This window comes from Sphaeramia orbicularis, chromosome 3 (genome assembly GCF_902148855.1).
Source record: "Sphaeramia orbicularis chromosome 3, fSphaOr1.1, whole genome shotgun sequence".
In the NCBI taxonomy this organism is placed as follows: Eukaryota; Metazoa; Chordata; class Actinopteri; order Kurtiformes; family Apogonidae; genus Sphaeramia; species Sphaeramia orbicularis.
The window spans coordinates 54,716,297-54,736,092 of NC_043959.1; the positions used below are offsets into that span (position 1 = coordinate 54,716,297).

At 39.7% G+C, this 19,796-nt stretch overlaps 1 protein-coding gene across 4 annotated transcripts in view; it reads left to right on the top strand.

Moving 5' to 3' along the window:
- pcdh17 (protocadherin 17) overlaps positions 1-19,796 on the top strand; it is a 93,867-nt gene that overhangs the window by 4,334 nt on the left and 69,737 nt on the right. The window lies entirely within an intron of this gene.

Genomic DNA, 19,796 nt, shown 5'->3' on the forward strand with positions numbered 1-19,796 from the left:
AGTTGTGCTTGAAATATGTCACGGCAGGCTTTTGCAATCAGTTTTCATGTAGAAAATTTTCCTTAATCACCCAATTGCTGTCATTTCATTCCTTTCAAGATTTTTGCTTTTGGACGATTTCATAAACATGTAGGTTTTTCTTAAGTATCGACTCAGTATAAACTCTCATATTATTTAAGAGACATTTAACTGCTAATTTAATGTAAATGACGTTAACATGCACAATAATAATGAGAGCTGCAATGTTGTATAACAGCAACATTTTAATTTAGCAACTACAGAGTTTTGCCTGGTTACTTAGTGTTTGTTTTAAGACAGTATTATTAATGAAATATTGTTTAGCTTTATTATTTTTGCGCTTAATTCTACTGGTTTAATTCTTGGAGATTAACAGATTGTTCTTGTTTTCGTGGCTACTTTATGGGTCTTTGTGTGAAGTACTTGAGTGTATAAGCCTCTAACGTGATAACTTCTCTGTGTCTTTGGCCTTAAGCTCATTAAAAGTCTGTTGTGTCAGACAAGGATTAAATCCTCCTTAAGACAGTGGTATGTAGCATACTGAATAGTGGGCTGTGATAGCATACTGATCCCTTTTTGTGTTATTTACTTTTGGTTATAGCATATAAAAACAGTCCATTGTGAGTTCTATCGTCTTATTTTGCCAGTGGCTATAATATACATTGTTTGGCCGAACCGGAGAATGCCATCCCTCTGGTTGGATTCTGATTGACTGCAACTATTACCCTTTTGATTAGGCTCTGTACAGTCTTTTTCCATCCCCTTATTTGCACTGGACAAGGATGTGACGATGACCGTGATCAGATGTGACGTGTTCCCACCGGGGAGGAAGGCAACTGTCTGTTGTCCCCACTTTCAGTCTCTGCCCTGCTTTTATTATGAGCCAGCTGCATAGGGCAAGGGTCAGCACAAAGACCGTTAAGGCTTCCTAATCAGAGGGACAGAGTAATTGCTGGTCCATTCTCCAGGCTGTTTCTTTGCTAATGTAGTGACGATGAATTAGACTGTGCAAGGCTGTTGCACACTCATTCCATGCACTCCCATTCCTCTCCCTCTTCAGAGAGTCTAATGCAAAACAAGAAGCAGCAACGGCAACGCATTCCTCTGCGTCTTGTTTACAGTGGGGGCCCTCAACGCGATTCGGCCGCGCAGGGTGCTCTACTGTATTATTCAACAGAAACCTGTGTAGAGGGAGATGGCCTGAGGCATTAAGTTTCTTCAGAAGCTGTACAGAAGCATATCACTTTTCTCCCTTTTCCTTGCTTGTGCCTCCTCTTCCTCCGCGTGGACAGTAAGTAACCTGAGTCAGAGGAGAGTGGCTATGGGAAAAATGTCAGGAAACAAAGACAGAATTCCCCTTCCATCGATCCCAAGGCCTCTCAGCCCATCTGTCACTACAGTTGCCAGGGGAGAAGGCTAAATAGGAAAAATAAATAAAGAGATGGATAAAGCTAGAGAGCGTATCGTCTGCCCAGCCAGTTTCACAAGGGCACCTTAGTACTCCTGTCTTCATCTAGTAGGTCTACTGTACCAGCCTGTAAGTTTCAGTCTCACTCCAGACTGCTGCTGGCCTCTAATGATGTTTTATAGTGGTGCACTGGCAGACGAGGCTGGAGTTTCTTGCTGGGAGAGGGGAATAATATCAGCAGAGCTCTACTGGCCTTATCATTGTCACCACTGTGCCAGCATCCAGCCCAGTGGAGAGCTTCATTTCATTTGTAAAGAGAATTCCTGGGATAAGGAGATGGATGATACGTAATGATACCTAATTCCGCTTAAGGCGTTGAAGGGAATTACTTAGTGTGGAATCAAGGTTAAAACCAATCTGCTGCAAAATTCCTCAATGCTCAGGAAGAAGGGATTTCAGTAATTCGCTCCAAAGAGTGAGCCAGCGCCCACTCTGTCGTCAATGCATTTCAGTGTTTGTCCCACATTATGTTTTGCTCCAGCAGCTGTGTCCTGCTGACTGCCTCATGTATTTCTTTTTGTACCTTTTTCTTTCTTTTTTTTTTTTTTTTGAGAAGCTGCCCTCCTTGCTTCCAGGCAATCTAAAGCTTCTCTGTATTTACGTTTCGATGAGCTGTGATTTATCATATTGATTTGAGTTTTGAGTAATATGATTCACTGTGAAACTCTATTTAAACAGAATGTTGTCGCTGTGGGAGACAATCTATGTTAAACGGGTGCAGGTGGTACAGAGGCATCGGGGGAGATTAAAAGGCTATAATAGCTGCCTTTAGGTGGCGGCATTCTGCCTTGTGTAAGGCCATGAGATGAGGGTGTCAAAGAGAAAAGGGGCGCTACTCTCTGCTGACATTGTCAATTATAACTCAGAAAGGATGCTCTTACAACACTAATAAAAATGTCCACTATTAATAATATATGGCAAATTCTCATATCACCATATTTCTCATAAATGATCCTTAAATGATTGCTGTCTTTACTAAAGAGAGTACATTAATCTACAAATCCATGATGTTTAAAATTTCAATAGTTTTACAGTGTATAAATTACAAGGAGGAAAAAGTGTCATCGCATCAATTAATAATGAAAAAAATTCTTAAAATGAGCAGCAGCCATGAATAAATAAATTAATAAATGTTAATAAAAAGTGGTCAATGGGTATGATTGTGTCTCTTTAGGAAGCTTCTATATTAAACGTTCAGTCTTTTGATGTGTTCAGGTTGAGCATAATCATGGCAGCAGTGTAGCTAGAGCAGATGTTGAGAATGGATGCTTCCAGGAACGGTCCTACTCTGCATAATTTAGGGAGATTGTATATGTGTGCGTGTGTGGGTGTGAAGTCATTGTGTATTCCAGGCATGTGATTTAAGCCTTTAGCTGGCAGGCTCCGTGACAGAGTCCCTCTCTTTTATGAGCGTGACAATCTTGCATTTGTCCGAACCTTGAAACACCCTTCCTCCAAGAAACACACACAGACACACAAATACACACACTCAACACACAGATGCTCATGTAGCTAGGCTTGGGCTGTTTTTAAGGATTCTACCCAAAAGTCTTATCAAAGCCTCCGCTGTATATTGTATTGAAATTGCTCCCACACTTCAGTGGCCACTGAGGCAATGAATAGAAAAGCGCTCTTTATTTCATTTCTCTCCCTCTCCCTTCATCTTTAGATAACTGCTTTTCTCTGGAGCTTTCAATGGAATGAGTTTGGTAAACCTGTATGCATGAAGTCCGCTTGCAGACAGGACTGAGCAGCTCAACAACTATTTTTTTTTTATTTTTTTATGGACTGCGAGACAGTTCAAGAAGTCATTTTTAATTTGTGTACCCTTGTACTTGAGTTGCGATCTACTGGGCCACTACAGGCCAGATCTGTTTTATTTGAGCTTGCCAGTACGTTAAAAAAAAACATTTTTCAGCCGGCCTGAGGGTGTATCTTCATATTTCCTCAAATAAACCTGCCGCTACTGTACATAACACTACACACTGATTCTGAATTATTAATAGCCAGTTTTATTTTTCTTCATCTCCTCCAAGCTCATGTGATAAATACAACTGAGAGAACATGCAGTCAGACCACAGATGCTGTTGCTCTGGGGAAGCACAGTAAATTAAGTTGTCTTCATATAATCAAAACATAAAAATCTGGATACTGAATGTTTCGTTTATTTGGTGCCATTTGTGTTATTTGTGCTGCGTTGCTTTGTTTTAGTACAGGAGCATCAGAGTGTCTGGAAGCTGTTGCGGCAAGACAACACACCACAAAACAGCAGCTACATTTTCATCCTCTTTCATTAATAAGTCATAGTGTTTAACAAATCAGAGGAAAGCGGAAGATGTCACGATAAACATCAGAGGTCTCTGGCTACATATTTATGAACATGTGGAGACAAGGACAGGATACAGGGTGAGCTGGAAACAGAAGCTACCCACACTCTCATATAAGCAGAATTTGAGTAATCTTATTTCCCAGAGACAAAACGCAACACATAATGTGAGGCAGAATGAGCAACAGCAGAGATGACGAGAGTAATCGCTCAAATAACTCTCCTTTTCCAATGTTTACTGTGATTAGGAAAAGTTTGAGAATGGAATATGTAAGAAAAATTTCCCTGCCTTTGGTCATCATTATCCTGCCTATTTTCTCAGAATGTTTTCCTCAGTGAGGGGGGGGGGTTCCATGAAAGCAACATTAAACAGGTTTCAGACTGGAAACTCAACAGATTTCTTGGAAGATTTACACAATTATTTGTTGATTTGCAGATGCATGTTAAGTACACAGAAAAATTTCAGTCGGATTTGGAGACAGTCCAGGAAGCGAATGTTTTATTCATTACGAGTTCTCAAAATTCAAAGTAACCCTTATAAATAATTGAATATAAATGTACCCCCCTGACTATGTGTATCACTGGACCCATTTCCCCCTGTAGCTTATTTTAAAACAGTCAAACCTCATAGATAGATAGATAGATAGATTCTGTGTATTTGTGTACATATGCATGCATCTTATATCTGTTGTGGTTTTGCATGGCTGTGCTGTGATTTCATTATTTTAACAGGCGTTCCAACCTGGTAATACAAGGCAACAAAGGAATTTTACAATTTGTAAGAGTACAGAAAGAGACAGGAAATGAGAACACAAGTTGACCTCTGAGATAGCCAGATTGGCCGGAAACATTAAACCAATTTGCTTGGTTCAGTAGGAAGCCGCCTATTGGAGATGACATGGGCACGATAATAAGACTGTGGATTGTCAGTGAACATTCACTCTTGAATTATCTTGCGTTTGTGTGCATGAGCGTGTGCGTTTGTGACAGAGGGAAAGTGGATCATCAGGAGTCCCCCTGCCTAATTCACTGACACTAAGAGCCTGTAAGTTTCATGTAAATTTGTCAAGTAGCAAGTGCTGTAGTTTAGCCTGGGTTATCTTAAAAGTGAAGACTGACATTTTAAGTGGGTGCAGATCAAGTGCTATCATCCGATTCAATTTCCTGATGCTGATGTGTGACAGTATGTCTTGTTTTCCTGACCCCGTGGAAAACACTGGAGTACAGATAAAACTCCCGTGTGTCTGCTTGTGCATGTATACGTACATGCACAAGCAGACACACTGTGCTACCTCCAGCTGTGCTCTGAAGCGCCAGCCTTGCAGGTTGCTTCAGATTGGAATGGGCATCCCTGTTGAGGCTGCCTGACCCCCTAAGGGCTCTTAGCTCCCTCCTGGGGTCTTCAGACTTAACATTTTGAGCAGCAGGGTGCCGGTGCTGCAGCAGTAGATGGGATATAGATGAGACTGACCCAAGCGTAATGTACGCTGAGATGCACGGCACACAGAAGACTACACTGGCGTACATGGCATGGCAATGTATTCTTTGAACTGCCAGCAGCCGGGTCTCCTTGCTGTAAATCAAACACTTTCAAAGTCAAACAAAGTGGAACTCGCTCTGTTGTATCTTGGCACTTGTCCAATCTGAGAGAGCTTTTATTTCTGCCACATCTTCCTTCACTGTGCCCCCTAGGCATGTGCTGTAGAAACAACTCACAGCTCAAAGAATGAGTTATGTGATTTGGTTTTCACCTTCTATCTCATTAGGATAAGAGAAATGATTTATTCCTCTTTCCCTATATCTTTCTCTCTCCTCGTCCTTGCCTTCCACAGTTCAGCACTTCTTCAGCTTCATCAGTAATGTGATTAATTGATTAGAGGGATAAACCATGAACACTGTTCCATTTGCTCTAATTTTTCCCAACTACATGTCAAAACAAGCTGCCTCCTCTCCTTTAAACAGAAACCGGAGTGCATCACAGCTGCCCAATCCGGAAGCAACAATTTGCATTGCAATTTGAGGAGTATTATCCTCAGCAGTGTAATCCTGCCAGCGCATGTTTCCATGTTTGTGTGCGCAATATTTGTGCTTTTAGGAAAGTTCGACACTCAATAAGGTTGGACAATACGAGAGATCTGTGTGTTTCTTGGGTTCTGATTATATCTGTAGCACAGTTTGAAATCTGACTCCCATGTCTAAAGCCCTGTGTGAGTCTGAGGGGAATTGGCAGACACTGTGTTTTGCAGTGTCTGTTATGTGTTTGTGGCAACAGAGGTGAATGAGCCGACACTCGGAGATGTTATTGCCTAAACAAAAGACCCACTAAGTGGTGGGCAAACACGATTCGTCCTCAAACACTTTACAGTGTCTTCTCCTCAGGGTAGCAGTAGCTGTGCTGAGCGCTAATGGTGTATTGAAAATGGTATATTTGGCCAGTGTCATCTTTTTGTCATCTAATTGACATACTCAGTCGGTCCCTTACTGGGTTTATGTCTTGGAGAGAAATCTTTTTGGAGCCTTAAACATTCAGATCAATTGCCGGTTTGCTCGGTTCCCATTGATTTTTGCTCTGTTTGGTGCTGAAATACTGTATTTCATTATCAATCGCTCCCAGCGTTATTTAGTTTAAAAAAAGAAAGAAAGAAAAGCGCTAGTATTTGCTCTCTTTCTGGGGTTCCTGCTCTCACTCTGACTCTCTTCCTTTTTCCAATTCCCTTTCTTTCTCTCTGCTCTTGTCATCTCAGATAAGCATTGCAATTGCTCATGTTACTGACGACCCAAGCCAAATTCATAATGATGAGATTATCTTGTCAACAGTACAGAGTGTATATGTCTGCTGTATTGATCTGCACACAGTCTTAATAAATGAAGTACCACGATGGACACGTTGGCTCAATGAGAACTCTGAACCGATCTGGCTATTTATACACTTTCAATGCTGCTGAGATGATGAATGGAGCCTCTCCTCCTCCTCCTCCTCCTTTCCTCCTTCTCTCACCTCCCCCTCATCTCCTCCTCCTCTCCTTCCCCCCCTCCTCTTTTTCTCCTCTCCCCTCCTCTCCTCCTCATCTCCTCTTCCTCTCTTCATCCTCATTTCCTCTTCCTCTCCTCCCTTCCTCTCCTCCTCCTCTTCTCCTCTTCCCTCCTCTCCTCCTTTCCTCCTCCCCTCCCCTCCCCTCCTCTCCTTCTCCTCTCCCCTCCTCTCCTCCTCATCTCCTCCTCCTTTCCTCCTTTCCTCCCCTTCTCCCCTCCCCTCCTCTCCTCCTTTCCTTCTCTTCCCTCCTCTCCCCTCCTCCCTCTCCTCCTCCTCCTCTCACCTCCCTCCTTTTCTTCTCCTTTCCTCCTCCTCTTCTCCTCTCTTCCACCTCTCCTTTTCCTCTCCCCTTCTCTCCTCTTCCTCTCTTCATCCTCATTTCCTCTTCCTCTCCTCTTTTCCTCTTCCCTCCTCCTCTTGCCTCCTCTCGCCTCCTCTCCTCTTCTCCTCCTTTCCTCCTCTTCTTCTCCTCTCTTCCTCCTCTCCTTTCCTCTCCCCCTCTTCATCCTCATTTTCTCTTCCTCTCCTCCTTTCCTCTCCTCCTCCTCTTCTCCTCTTCCTACCTCTCCTCCTCTTCCCTCCTCTCCTCCTCCTCTCCCCTCCCGTTCTCTCCTTCTCCTCTCCTCTCCTCTCCTCTCCCCTCCTCTCCTCTTCTCCTCCTGTCCTCCTCCCCTCCCTCTCCTCCTTTCTTCCTCCTCTTCTCCTCTCTTCCTCATTCTCCTCTTCCTCTCGTCCTCCTCTTCTCCACTTTCTCTCCTCCTCCTTCCCCCTCCTTCTCCTCCCCTCCTCTCCTTTCCTCTTCCTCCTCTCCTCTTTCTACTTTGATGGTGTAAAGCACTTCCCCTCACTCCACCCCCCCACCCCCCAATCCCACTTTATGAATGTGTCCTCTTTGAGGTCACGTTGACATGCTGAGTCGATGTACTCCCAGGTGGAGAGACATGGGTGCTGCTGTGGGAGGAACCAATCACACGACCGGGGGAGGGAAAGCCGGGAGGAAAAATTACTGGAGCTGGAGCATCGGCATGTGTGTGTCTTTAAATGACTGAGGTTTGAAGGGGAGTTTATCTGGGCATTTGAAGAGAAGGTCAGCGGGGTTTAGAGCTCCAGATTATATGTGATTGTTTCTTCTGTGGGCTAGCTGATTAATGCTAAAGCTGGTCTGACAGATTCTTAATGCACCACAGACACACTTAAAAGAGACAGAAAGGAACGGCATCCAACACTTTGACAAGGGAGCCTTATGCTAAAGCCCTTTCTGTCAGTTTTTACCCAGGTGCATGCACTGTCTTTCCTTTATCCTCTCCTTAGCCCCTCCTTTACTCAGATTCATCATCACCACTGACCCGCTACATATACAGTAGATAGGTCACCTTGAGAGTGAAACCAGACATCTGCTGTGTGTGTACAGACAGGGAGAACCCAGGTGTACATACACACCACTGTGTATGTGTGTGTGTGTGCACTTGTGCATGTGTTGATATTACACATTTTGTGCGTACTGTGTGTCTGTTGTTTTTTTTGTATTTATATCTGTGTCTGGCCTTGGTTCTGGGCTTCTGGGAAATATCTAAAATCCTTTCATCCATGGAACGGCTCTTCTTCCATTAATTCAAACAGAATAAATTTGTTCTTTAATGTGTTTTTTTTTTTTTTCCATGAGCTCTCAGCTTGTCATGTTAAACCGCAAACTAGACCACATTTTGTGGATGGTTTACTTCAAGACTCAATTATAAAACTCCCTTTTACTTGTCATATTTGATAGAAATACAAGATAAAGGGGCTCAATGATATCAGATTGAATATGTAGTAAACACACGCTTTTGACAGCGTCAAAACAGATTGACAGCAGTTAAGCAGTTATCTACGTCGCAAGTCTATTTTTTGGGTGTTTTTGTCTTTATTAGAGTTGGAACATAGTAGACAGAGATAAGAAAGATGTGGGGAAGAGGAGGGATTATATGCAGCAAAGGATATTGGCTGGGAATTGAACTCAGGCACTGTGTGGGATGCACTGTGAACCACCAGAACCCTAGCATGCACATTTCTTATCAAAACTAACATTTAATGCTTGATAATAGACATCTTCTCCTTGGTATTCAAATTTCATCTCAGAAGATAAATAATAATTGAATACAGATTGTAAATATATCTGTGTGCATGATAGAATACAAATGCACTACTATGCATACGTTATATCAACAGGACCCTTGATACAAAGTGATTACATGTGATTTTTTTTTTTTTTTTTGACTGGACTGATGATCAGCCAAATTCTCTGTACCTTTATGGTAGGGCTGCACGATATTGGAAAAAAACTGACATTGTGATTTTTTTTAAAACCTGCAATATGAAAAACTACTCAGGAGGATATAACAGCTGTGTGGTGCCAACGTAAATGGTCAAACAAATTAGTTGTATTTTCTCTCATTGTGGCAACAGGTGCATTAAGGCACTGTTGACACAGAACACGTTTCATTATCATCCTTCATGTAACTGAAATAATTCCAGATAACTGATGTTGCTTTTCTTTTTGGCACCAAGTCATGGTTTTCAGTGATTTTCTCTTGTCCGTTGCTCATTTTTCAATGTTGTTACCAGCGACTCACTCCATGTGCAGGAGCGTGGTCTGCTTTGGCAAACTGATTAAGAACGATTGTGATTGGTGGATCGTTGTGCACAGTGTGTGTCAGGTACCCTTGAAATTAGATGAGAACACTGTGAGTTCATTTGCCTCCTACATTGCAGGACTTGCGATGTGACTGTTGCGCACACATACATTGCGATCAAACGATATATTGTGCAGCTGTACTTTATGGCTCTAGTTCCTACAGTCCAGTATGTTACTATGGGTCTGTTACTGCTGTAGATATAGTTTTTGGGCTGAGCTGGCTGTGTATTAATGAGGTTGAAGCAAGGTCAGTGCTGACTCAGTTAAAGGCAAAGCTGTTGTAACTATCGATGAGCAAGTACTGAATGATTAGTAGCATGCACGTCAAGATCACATACTGCACCTGCCGTCTTTCTTTTCCTCACACTTTCAAAGGCATGTAAAAACCCTTCTTTGAAATCCTCAGCGCTATCACTCGCCCTTCACTTTTTCTTAAAGTTTATCTTTTTTACTTCCTAATACTCACAACACAGTTCCCTGCTATAAGCTACCCACACCAGCTGGTAACATGTGTCTACACACAACGACTCCAGTAGTGGGGGAAAAACAATACTGCTATTTTTAAAAAATGATGGCAAACTGCTGCGTTAGGGGTTTTAGTGTGTTGGAATAAATATCTCTGCCAAAAGCTACATTTATCATTTACTCCTGGGGGTAAACTGCCACAGATGTGGATCGTGTTGATAGGAGTACAAACACGCTGTCTTGTGTTGCCCGTCCTCTCAGAGCAGAAAAAAAAAAAAAAAAGAAGTAAAATAATAAATAAATAAATAAGAGTTTCCTCCTTTAGAGATAGCTGTAGAAATGGCAGCTGAGACTGAGTTATTGTTAGTGTTGGTGTTTTTCTAAAAGATCCTGTTAGGCACTGTAGATGTACAGAAGTAATATTGTAGAGGATAATTGAAAAGTAACAAGTCCTGTTTTTTTTCCCCTTTTTTTTCTTTTTTAACATGTGAATTACAAGTGCTTTTCCCCTTTCAGCTGAAGACCAAAAAGCAGTGTTTTGCAGAAAAACCCGAGATGGGGTCGCAACCTGTTCCAGTTTATCTTTTATGTCTAGTGGACTGTGATTTAGAAGATTTATTTTCTCTTCAGATCCAATTCAGTGATGTTCTATGTAGTGTCGTTTTAACACCTGAATAGGCTGCCTTATTATGTTGCACTCCACACAGGTGCAATGACACCTCATAATAATGACTTTGTACAAAACAGGCACACTCTCGGATAGTAACTCATTCAGGTACGTTTATGTCAGTATTCTATATATACCTGTCTGCTGTATTATACTTCAGAAGCGGTGAAGATGAGTGTACCTGTAATTTTTGCCTTTTGAGTGCCAATATAGAATGGGCACTTGTTTTACTCTGTATCTTTACCTTAGTAAAAAAAAAAAAAAAATGACACACTTACATGCACAAAGTAATTCTCCAGTTTGGTTGTGGAGGATTAAAGCTGACTTCTTACTCAGTTTCAAATCCCCGGGGTCAGTCATATGAAGTTATTCAATTAGAGTTTAGTTTGCAGCTTTTTGTAAGGACTGTGCCAATATCATCCTTATCAAGTAGAAATTAAATTTTCCTTTTTGAATATCTAACGCACAGGGCTTTTCAGAGATCCTCACATTGTGTTGGCCTCGAGACAAATGTAATAGGAGCAGGTGGTGGTGGTGGGGGGGTGCTTTTACATTTATAGTCATTTCTTTGGGTTGATTATCAGTGTTGGCAGTAATGGAGGTAGGTGGAGTTAACTCTTTATCGGGCAAGTGACTATTTTTGGTCATTTCCGCACACGTTACAAGACAGTTACAGTGAGGACAGTGAGGGAACAGTCTTGGGTCTAATATGGTCTATAGCAGGGGTGTCAAACTCATTTCAGTTCAGGGCCCACATTCAGCAAAATTTGATCTGAAGTGGGCCGAACCAGAAAAATAATAACATAACAATATATAAATAATGTCAACTCCAATCTTTTCTCTATGTTTTAGAGCGAAAAAAGTACATTTACGTTATGAAAAGGTTTACATCTACAAACCATCCTTTCAAAAGATGTGAATGACATAAAAACACTGAAAAAATAAGTGTAATTTTAACAATGTCATGCCTCAGTTTATCATTTACACATGTACATTAGAAACAGATCACAGTCTAGACCAAGGGTGTCAAACTTATTTTAGTTCAGGGGCCACATACAGTCCAATATGATATAAAGTGGGCTGGACCAGTAAAATAATATAAATAATAGGATAAGAACTTTTGAGTGAAAAAAGTAAATTCCTCAATGAAATGTTTACATCTACGAACAGTATTTGAACATAACATGAACAAAAATGAACAACCTGAAAATTCTTTAGTAAGATAAGTGCAATGTTTACAATATTACGCCTTAGTTTATCATTTATACATGTGAATCACAACTTAGAGATCACAGTGGATCTACAAATACACAAAACATTAAATAACAGGGAGAATATTGTTAAAGATCCACATACTTCTCTTAAGACATTTCAGATATTCACATTTTTTGTAAAAGGCTAGTCTCTATATGTAAACATTTTTGTGGAATTTTACTGTTTTTTACACTAAAACAAAGATACAAATTTACAGTTTTCATTATTTAGAGGTTATTATCATAGTATTTTACTGGTCTGATCCACTTTAGACTGAAATGACCTAAAGTGATTTTAACATCCTTGACTGTTAGTATCTTCAGTGTAATTTTTGCATTTCACAAATTAATTCCAGGGGCCGGATTGGACCTTTTGGCGGGCCGGATTTGGCCCCCGGGCCGCATGTTTGACACCTGTGGTTTACAGGGTCTGTAAGGTCCACCACTGCATGAACAGTAGTCGCTTTTCCATTGGACATCTGCACAAAACTTTACCGATATTTACTAAATGTTGACAAAACATAAGTGTGTAATGTTGGTTTTTCCATTAAATCACAAATGCGATGATTTGTTTATTTATTATCGCGAGATGACACGAGAAGTGTATCGTGTTGATTTATTATTCATTATTCTTATATATTACCCCTCTATCTCGTACTAAATTAAAAAATGATTCAATTTCCTGGTGTGTCCACACATACCGCGACATGTTCTTTCTTCTTCTTCGCTTGTTGTAATATCCGTCAACATCCTTCTTTTTTTATCTCACCTCACTCTAGTTGCAAAAAAAAGAACTTTCCATTGCAGTTTTGTGTGATATACCATTTGTGCTATGCCTGAAAAACCACCTCTTGCCAGCGCAAAAACTTTTAATTGAAAAATTAGACTATGGGTGAAATTATTGTTCTTCCATTAGGTAAATTTTTATGCACAAGTTATATTTACGCAATTTGACGGTCAATGGAAAAGTGACTAGTGAGTGTACCTGCTTTGTTAGGTACCATGAAGTAATGGTACTAATGTAAGGAATGATGTTCAAAGGGATAATGTGGATGTTGACAGGTGTCTGGATCAGCACTTACGTTGGTCTAATGTTAGAAAATACATTTTCCTTTCGCCTTACATGTGTTTTTCTTGTACTTTTTTCTATATACTTCTTGAAATGTATTTATTTTTTTGCCACTTAGGGGTAAGAAACCAAATATGGTAACTTCGTTAACCTTGATTTTGTACATGAGTATAAAAAAAGTAAGTAATAAGGTCTTGTTAGATCCTCCAGCAACACACTTAAGTTGAAATGTTGAATTTCAGAGTATTTCTATGAGTGCTCTATAAAGGGTTAAACTCCAGAGGCCACAGCTCATCCCTTCAACAAGTACAAAATGGTGATATAAATGTTTTAAAGTTCATTTGCATTTGCTCTTAATCCGAGTGCTGATATGTTTGAACCAATCTGCCCCTCTACAAATCTGAATTTTTCTCAAGATAATGATGAAAACATGAAAAATTAGAAGTGCAATCAGCAGAGCACATAACTCCACCACCACCACCACCACCAGTCCTGTAATTTAAGCGAATGCCTTATCTCACAATGGTAGAAAAAGCAGAAAGAATTCCAGGCTCTGCTTATTTAAAGATCTGCTATGGGTTTGTCCTTGGCCTATGCCCCACGCCTCCACTATGTTTCATGACAATCACTGTGTTATGGGTTTGTTTTTGTACATTCCTCCAACAAATCAACAGAATTGATGGATGTAGAAACAAGAAAAATGTAGAAACATAAGATATTAGGTAGCGGTGAGTCAGTTTTATGACAGAGGTGTGGATGCACTGATGTTTACAAGCTCACTAACATTCCACTATTATTCTGAATTTGATAGGTTTCATGTAAATTTTAGTTTGCATATTGTGACTTAAAGGTGGGGTGGGAGATGTTTTCCTGGAGCTTTTTTTTTTTACTACAGGGTGGGGAAGCAAAATTTACAATGAGCATTTAGCTGTTTTTTCTCAGCAGGCACTATGTCAATTGTTTTGAAACCAAACATATATTGATGTCATAATCATACCTAACACTATTATCCATACCTTTTCAGAAACTTGTGCCCATATGAGTAATCAGGAAAGCAAACGTCAAAGAGTGTGTGATTTGCTGAATGCACTCGTCACACCAAAGGAGATTTCAAAAATAGTTGGAGTGTCCATAAAGACTGTTTATAATGGAAAGAAGAGAATGACTATGAGCAAAACTATTACGAGAAAGTCTGGAAGATACTATTAAAGAAGAATGGGAGAAGTTGTCACCCGAATATTTGAGGAACACTTGCGCAAGTTTCAGGAAGCGTGTGAAGGCAGTTATTGAGAAAGGAGGAGGACACATAGAATAAAAACATTTTCTGTTATGTCAATTTTCTTGTGGCAAATAAATTCTCATGACTTTCAATAAACTAACTGGTCATACACTGTCTTTCAATCCCTGCCTCAAAATATTGTAAATTTTGCTTCCCCACCCTGTATATTGCTTAAAATCCCCTTTACACCCCGTTTACAACCAATTAATTACATGCTCTAACACGAAAATTAAGAAAAATTTAGTCACTTGTGGAACGGACAGGACTGAAAAAACACCATCCAATCATTTTAACCGGCCCATCGAAATGACTGAATGGTGATATGTCTATCAAACTCAACTGCCATTTGTCCCTCCTCCTTTGTGCATACCGCTCTTTGTGTATTAATCGTGTATTCTCAGAGGTTTGGGTTCAGGAAATGAAGCCAGAGCTTGGCTATATTCGCTATATTTGGATGGAAAGTTCACCGGCAAACTGTTTTGTCACCAACATAAATCATTAGGGAATGTAACGTTAGCCAGATAGGTCTGAACTGGGACTGTTCTGTAAGAGCGGGGGTGTTGGAGGAGACTGAATGAGGTACGCATGGATCGGAGACAGAGCTGGAGCTAGGCGAACTGTTGCTGTGCAGTGCTCGTGAACCCTCGGGAACAAGCATTGCACGTGCCAGTACTCTGGAGGCGTGGCTTTGGGGGGATGTCTGAAGAAAGGAGTTTGGACTTTTGAATTGTGTATTTTTAAAAATGTAGCTTGCTCGAACCATTTTTCCACGAGCTCCTACCCCACCTTTAATCCATTATCCGATATGCCGATATTCTGGTTTTATGAGGATTCTGTAGACATGTACTGTATGTGCAGCACGTAAAGATGCAATTTGCTGCTTTTTGCAACGTGATCTTCTCTGGTAGAGATTGACTCTCCAAAGAAAAGTCAACATTTCTGCTCAGAACCCACTGCTGGACACTATAATAGAGCATATCGACAGACTTATGGATGTGAACAAATATCAGGAAAAATGACTTTTACTACTTATATTATTATCCAATCCATTCCAACTTTATTTGTAAAGTACTTTAAAACAACGTCAGTGGACCAAAGTGCTGCACAGAAGAATAATTAAAACCAAAATAGAAGAATACAATACAGAATAGATTTAAAGACATAGAAACTGTACAAAAAAGAAAACAGTGCTATACAGAAGAATAAATAAAACCCAAATAAAAGAATAAAATACAAGAATAGATTAAAAAAAACCAAAAAGCCACATAATTATAAATAAATAGAAAAATAAGAAAAATAAACCACTACCAAATGAAAACAATAGAATAAAGATAGTACCTTCAAACATCTCACATGGTTTCAAAAGCCATGGAGAAAAGATGGGTTTTAAGAAGGGATTATTATTATTATTATTATTATTATTTTGCTTTTTTTCCCAGGTGGTGTTTAATGAAACAAGAGCTGAACTCACACAGTGTTAAGCTATTTTTAATATAGTGTACAGAGGATTATTAATGTTCTTTGGCCAAACCGGAATATTAGTGCATGAAAACATTTTAACTGATATTCCTTGTGTATTCAGTTTAATATTTTGCTACTATGACCATGATAGTAGCAAACTATTGGCTTTGGGTTGTATTTATTTTAATGAAGTGAAAGGAAAATATGTTTGAGTTTGCTGTAAAATGAAGCCTCTGCTGTGGGTCTCTAGTGTGGGAGTTTAGAGTGATCTTAACCCGAAGGGAAGTTGGTCAACATCATAACAGTTGATGCTGTCCTTTTGTTAGATAAACATGATTCATTCAATAATAGCTTAATCGGCTCATTAATAAATCAATTACATGCATTGGAGTTAAAAACAGATTGGATATTTTTTTTGTCATTTGGACTAAACAGATTATTCCATATTACTATATGCTTATTAACACATCCCTTCACAGCCATTTTGTTCATGCAGGATTTAGTTTAGCCCATCATTAAATTTTTCATGCCTCATAAAATAGGCTAGACTTTACAGCCTCGGGAAATTTGGCTTGAAATAGTAAAAATGTATATATGGTGGTAAACTTGGGGAAAAAAAGACTACATAGGGAATTTTTGATGAACATCTCCCTAGCCCATGGGTTGGCAACCTTTGCAATCTAAAGAGGTATTTTAGGACAGAAATAAAAAGTAAACAGTCTGGAGCCAAAAGATACCCTTATATTTTCACTCTAGGTGGTGACTGTTTAAGAAGCTCTTTAGGATTAGTTTGTACAGAATATGTGGAGGATAAATAATAGTTTCAGTGCATTTCCAGAACTCCAAAGAAATGACAAAACTGAAGAAAACAGTGAAATTTGTCATTTTCATTTTGCAGCAAAAATCACCTGGTATGTGAAGACTTTCTTTGCAATAAAAGACACAATACCTTCAGTGTCATAAAAATTAAACAGCAGTCTACTTTCACTCCTACTACTAATTTATTTGGAGTTTTCATTTGGAATTTTTACAATGTTTTTGGTTGTGACAGGGGCGCCGTTACCAGTTGTGGGCCCCATGAAAGCATAAACATTGTGGACCCTTCATAAATTCAGTATTTTTTCAATCTATGTGTGTGTGTGTGTGTGTGTGTGTGTGTGGGGGGGGGGGGGTACATAACATCACTTACGCTAGTGTGAAACCAAACCGAAACTTAACATGCTTTCAACGTCCAACTCCCAGCTTCTATTGCAGTTGCAGTTTTAAGTTACTGTTTTGTTCTCATTCTCTTGATATTTATTTGCATTTCTGTTTTTAAATTGTTATTTACATGATTGAAATACAGATATCAATCAATCAATCAATCTATGCCTCTGTTGTACAGCGGATCTTACAACTTCTCACAACTTCTAACCTGTATCCACTGGACCCCCTCCACTGCTCAATGGCCCCCCCACAAATGCTGGGCCCCATGAATTTGTCATGTTTACCCCCACTTATCAGCGCCCCAGGGTTGCAACAGTAAAAGCAAATATGTATTTAAAAAAAAAAAAAGAAAAGTGTTGTTTGTTTCTATGTGGTTTTTGACAAAGCTGCATTGAGCCACTGGAAAAGGGCCCATATGTGGCCCCCAAGCCACGGGTTGCCTACCCCTTCCCTAACCACTAATCATGACAACTGAATGCTAGCAACATCCACCTATGGTCAAATAAATCAGTTACTAGGGATGGGAATCGAGCATTGGTTCTTTTTGAGAACCGGATCCCAGTAGCTCGATTCCTTGGAATCGTTTGCCTGCCTGCTTAATGATTCTGCTTATCGATTCCACCTTCATCGCGCATGCGTCATGACGTCACACATATGCTGCATTGTTTTGGTCAGAACGTAGCCAACATGGCGTTGAGGCAGAAACGGTCCAAAAAGACGACACCAGGTCCACTTGGAACACTTGCAAAGCTTCTATTTCTCCAAAAGGGTGGAATCCCTCCAATATGTTCAAACATTTGTCCACAGCATGTGATTCATTTACAGGAATGTCACGTATTTGACACGCTACCTAGCAGCGCTTGTGAATCTAGCAGCAGAGTGAACACCAGGACATCATCCGAGCCTGGTTCCAGTTCCGGTGGGGGGAACAAACGTCGTATCTCCTCAAATACAAGTTTCCAAAGTCGAGCCATGTAGTGGAAATGCGGCAATAGCAATAGAGGAATTAGTAAAGCGTCTTAAGTTTCACTTTCACTGTATGACACCCCCCCCCCCCGAACCAGGCCTGGCGTCATCTGTTATTATTATTTGTTCATACTGTATATGGTATATTTTGTGTGCAGAGATGGAAATATAAAAGACAGTTAATGCAAACACACCCGTTTGTACTCTTTTATTCCTTCACCCAATGAGAATCGATAAGGAATCGGATCGATAAGCAAAATCGATAATGGAATCAGAATCGTTAAATTCTTCTAATGTATAATGTCAGTGTTCCAGTTTTAAGTTGATATGATAACACTGTAATTTAAATGTAGATTACAACACATCTTTCTTATTTACTATTATATACATAAAAACCTACATCACATATCTGGAAATCCATTTTGGACTTGGATATTCAGTCCCTATAATAGCATGTGTTTGTGGACTGTGTGTGTATAAGACAGAAAGAGAAATTGAGGGATAGATACGCTCTCAACGGGTTAGCGTTCTGCTATGTTCTACGTGAGTCGAGTAGTAACATAATAATGACAGGCTCAAGCATATAGTTTAACAATGCTTTGTTGGCCATCTCTCAGACTCAAGGTCTGTTTATCCCTCAGAGTTTTCTTTTCATGCCCCTTAAAGGTAATTTAGTCTCTAAAATTAAATGACAAACATTATTACAGAGGATGAATGAGCACTACAAAAGCAGCTCCCAGAAAACAGAAAAAAGAACACCCTCACTACAGTTCTTTTCTTTTCTTTTTTTTTTAAGGCAAATGCAGCTATTCCATTTGTACATAAGGAAACTATGTTAGAAATCTGACCAAAGTAGTCATTTGTCGACAGAAAAGAAAATTATATCTATGCCTTCTTGGGCTCATGCTCAAAAGGAATAATAAAGTAGTAGTAACTGTGCAGGTTGAAGGAATCAGCTTTGAAGTAGTGTTTTTCTCTTGATGAAGCGAGAGGCGAGCGCAGCCACCTCAGCCCTCCTCCTGCCCTGTTCACCCCTTTTTTTTCTTTTCTCCCTTTTTGCTTTTCACCTTCTGACTACTCGAATCGCCTACTAAGCGAGAGGTTAGAACAACAGGCAGCTTTATCATCTGCGTGCCATTTTCTAGAAATATAAAGCAGCTCTGTCAAGTGAGAGTCATAAAAAAAAGGGCAATAAGATGATGCATTTCCACTGGGCAGCAAAAAAGCATCTCTAATGACACTGTGTGGTCAAGCAAAATAATAGGCAATCATTGTGAGCGATTGCATATTAATGTTGCAATCAATTAATTATGAATATTGTGTCTTAGCTGGAAAGCGGTAAATGTATAAGGCAGAGGTCACACCGTTCACAGGTAAAAGCCTCCAAAGTGCTGCTTAGCCTGATATTAATTTAGAAAAGTCCTCCCAGTCCTCATCAAATGAACATGAACATAAAAAAATGAAAAGAAATGCAGTGATATCATGAATAATAAATTACTGCAAACTGTGATTAACAAGATGAGCTACTGAGTTGGATTGTAGTTGTCTGTGTCACTAGCCTCCAGAGGTGTAAAGAGTACTGAATAATCACACTGTAGTCATTATTTTTTACTGTAGTTAAAGTATTACCCCTAAAATAATGAATTACTTGGGTAGAAAGTCAAATAAAACAAAACAACTTAAACATTATTCTAGTGGCTCCTTTTTTTCCTGATGTGCCTTTAAAAAGAAAAGGTTTATACCAGTGTTTTTCAACCCTGGGGTCGGGACCCCACATGGCGTCGCCTGAAATTTCTAGTAATTGATTAAAAAACAACAACAAAAAACTTACAAATAAAAAATATATGGTGAGTTGAGAGAAACAATTACAATCCATAAAAGACATGACTAACTGTGAAGCTAAAACAGAAGTG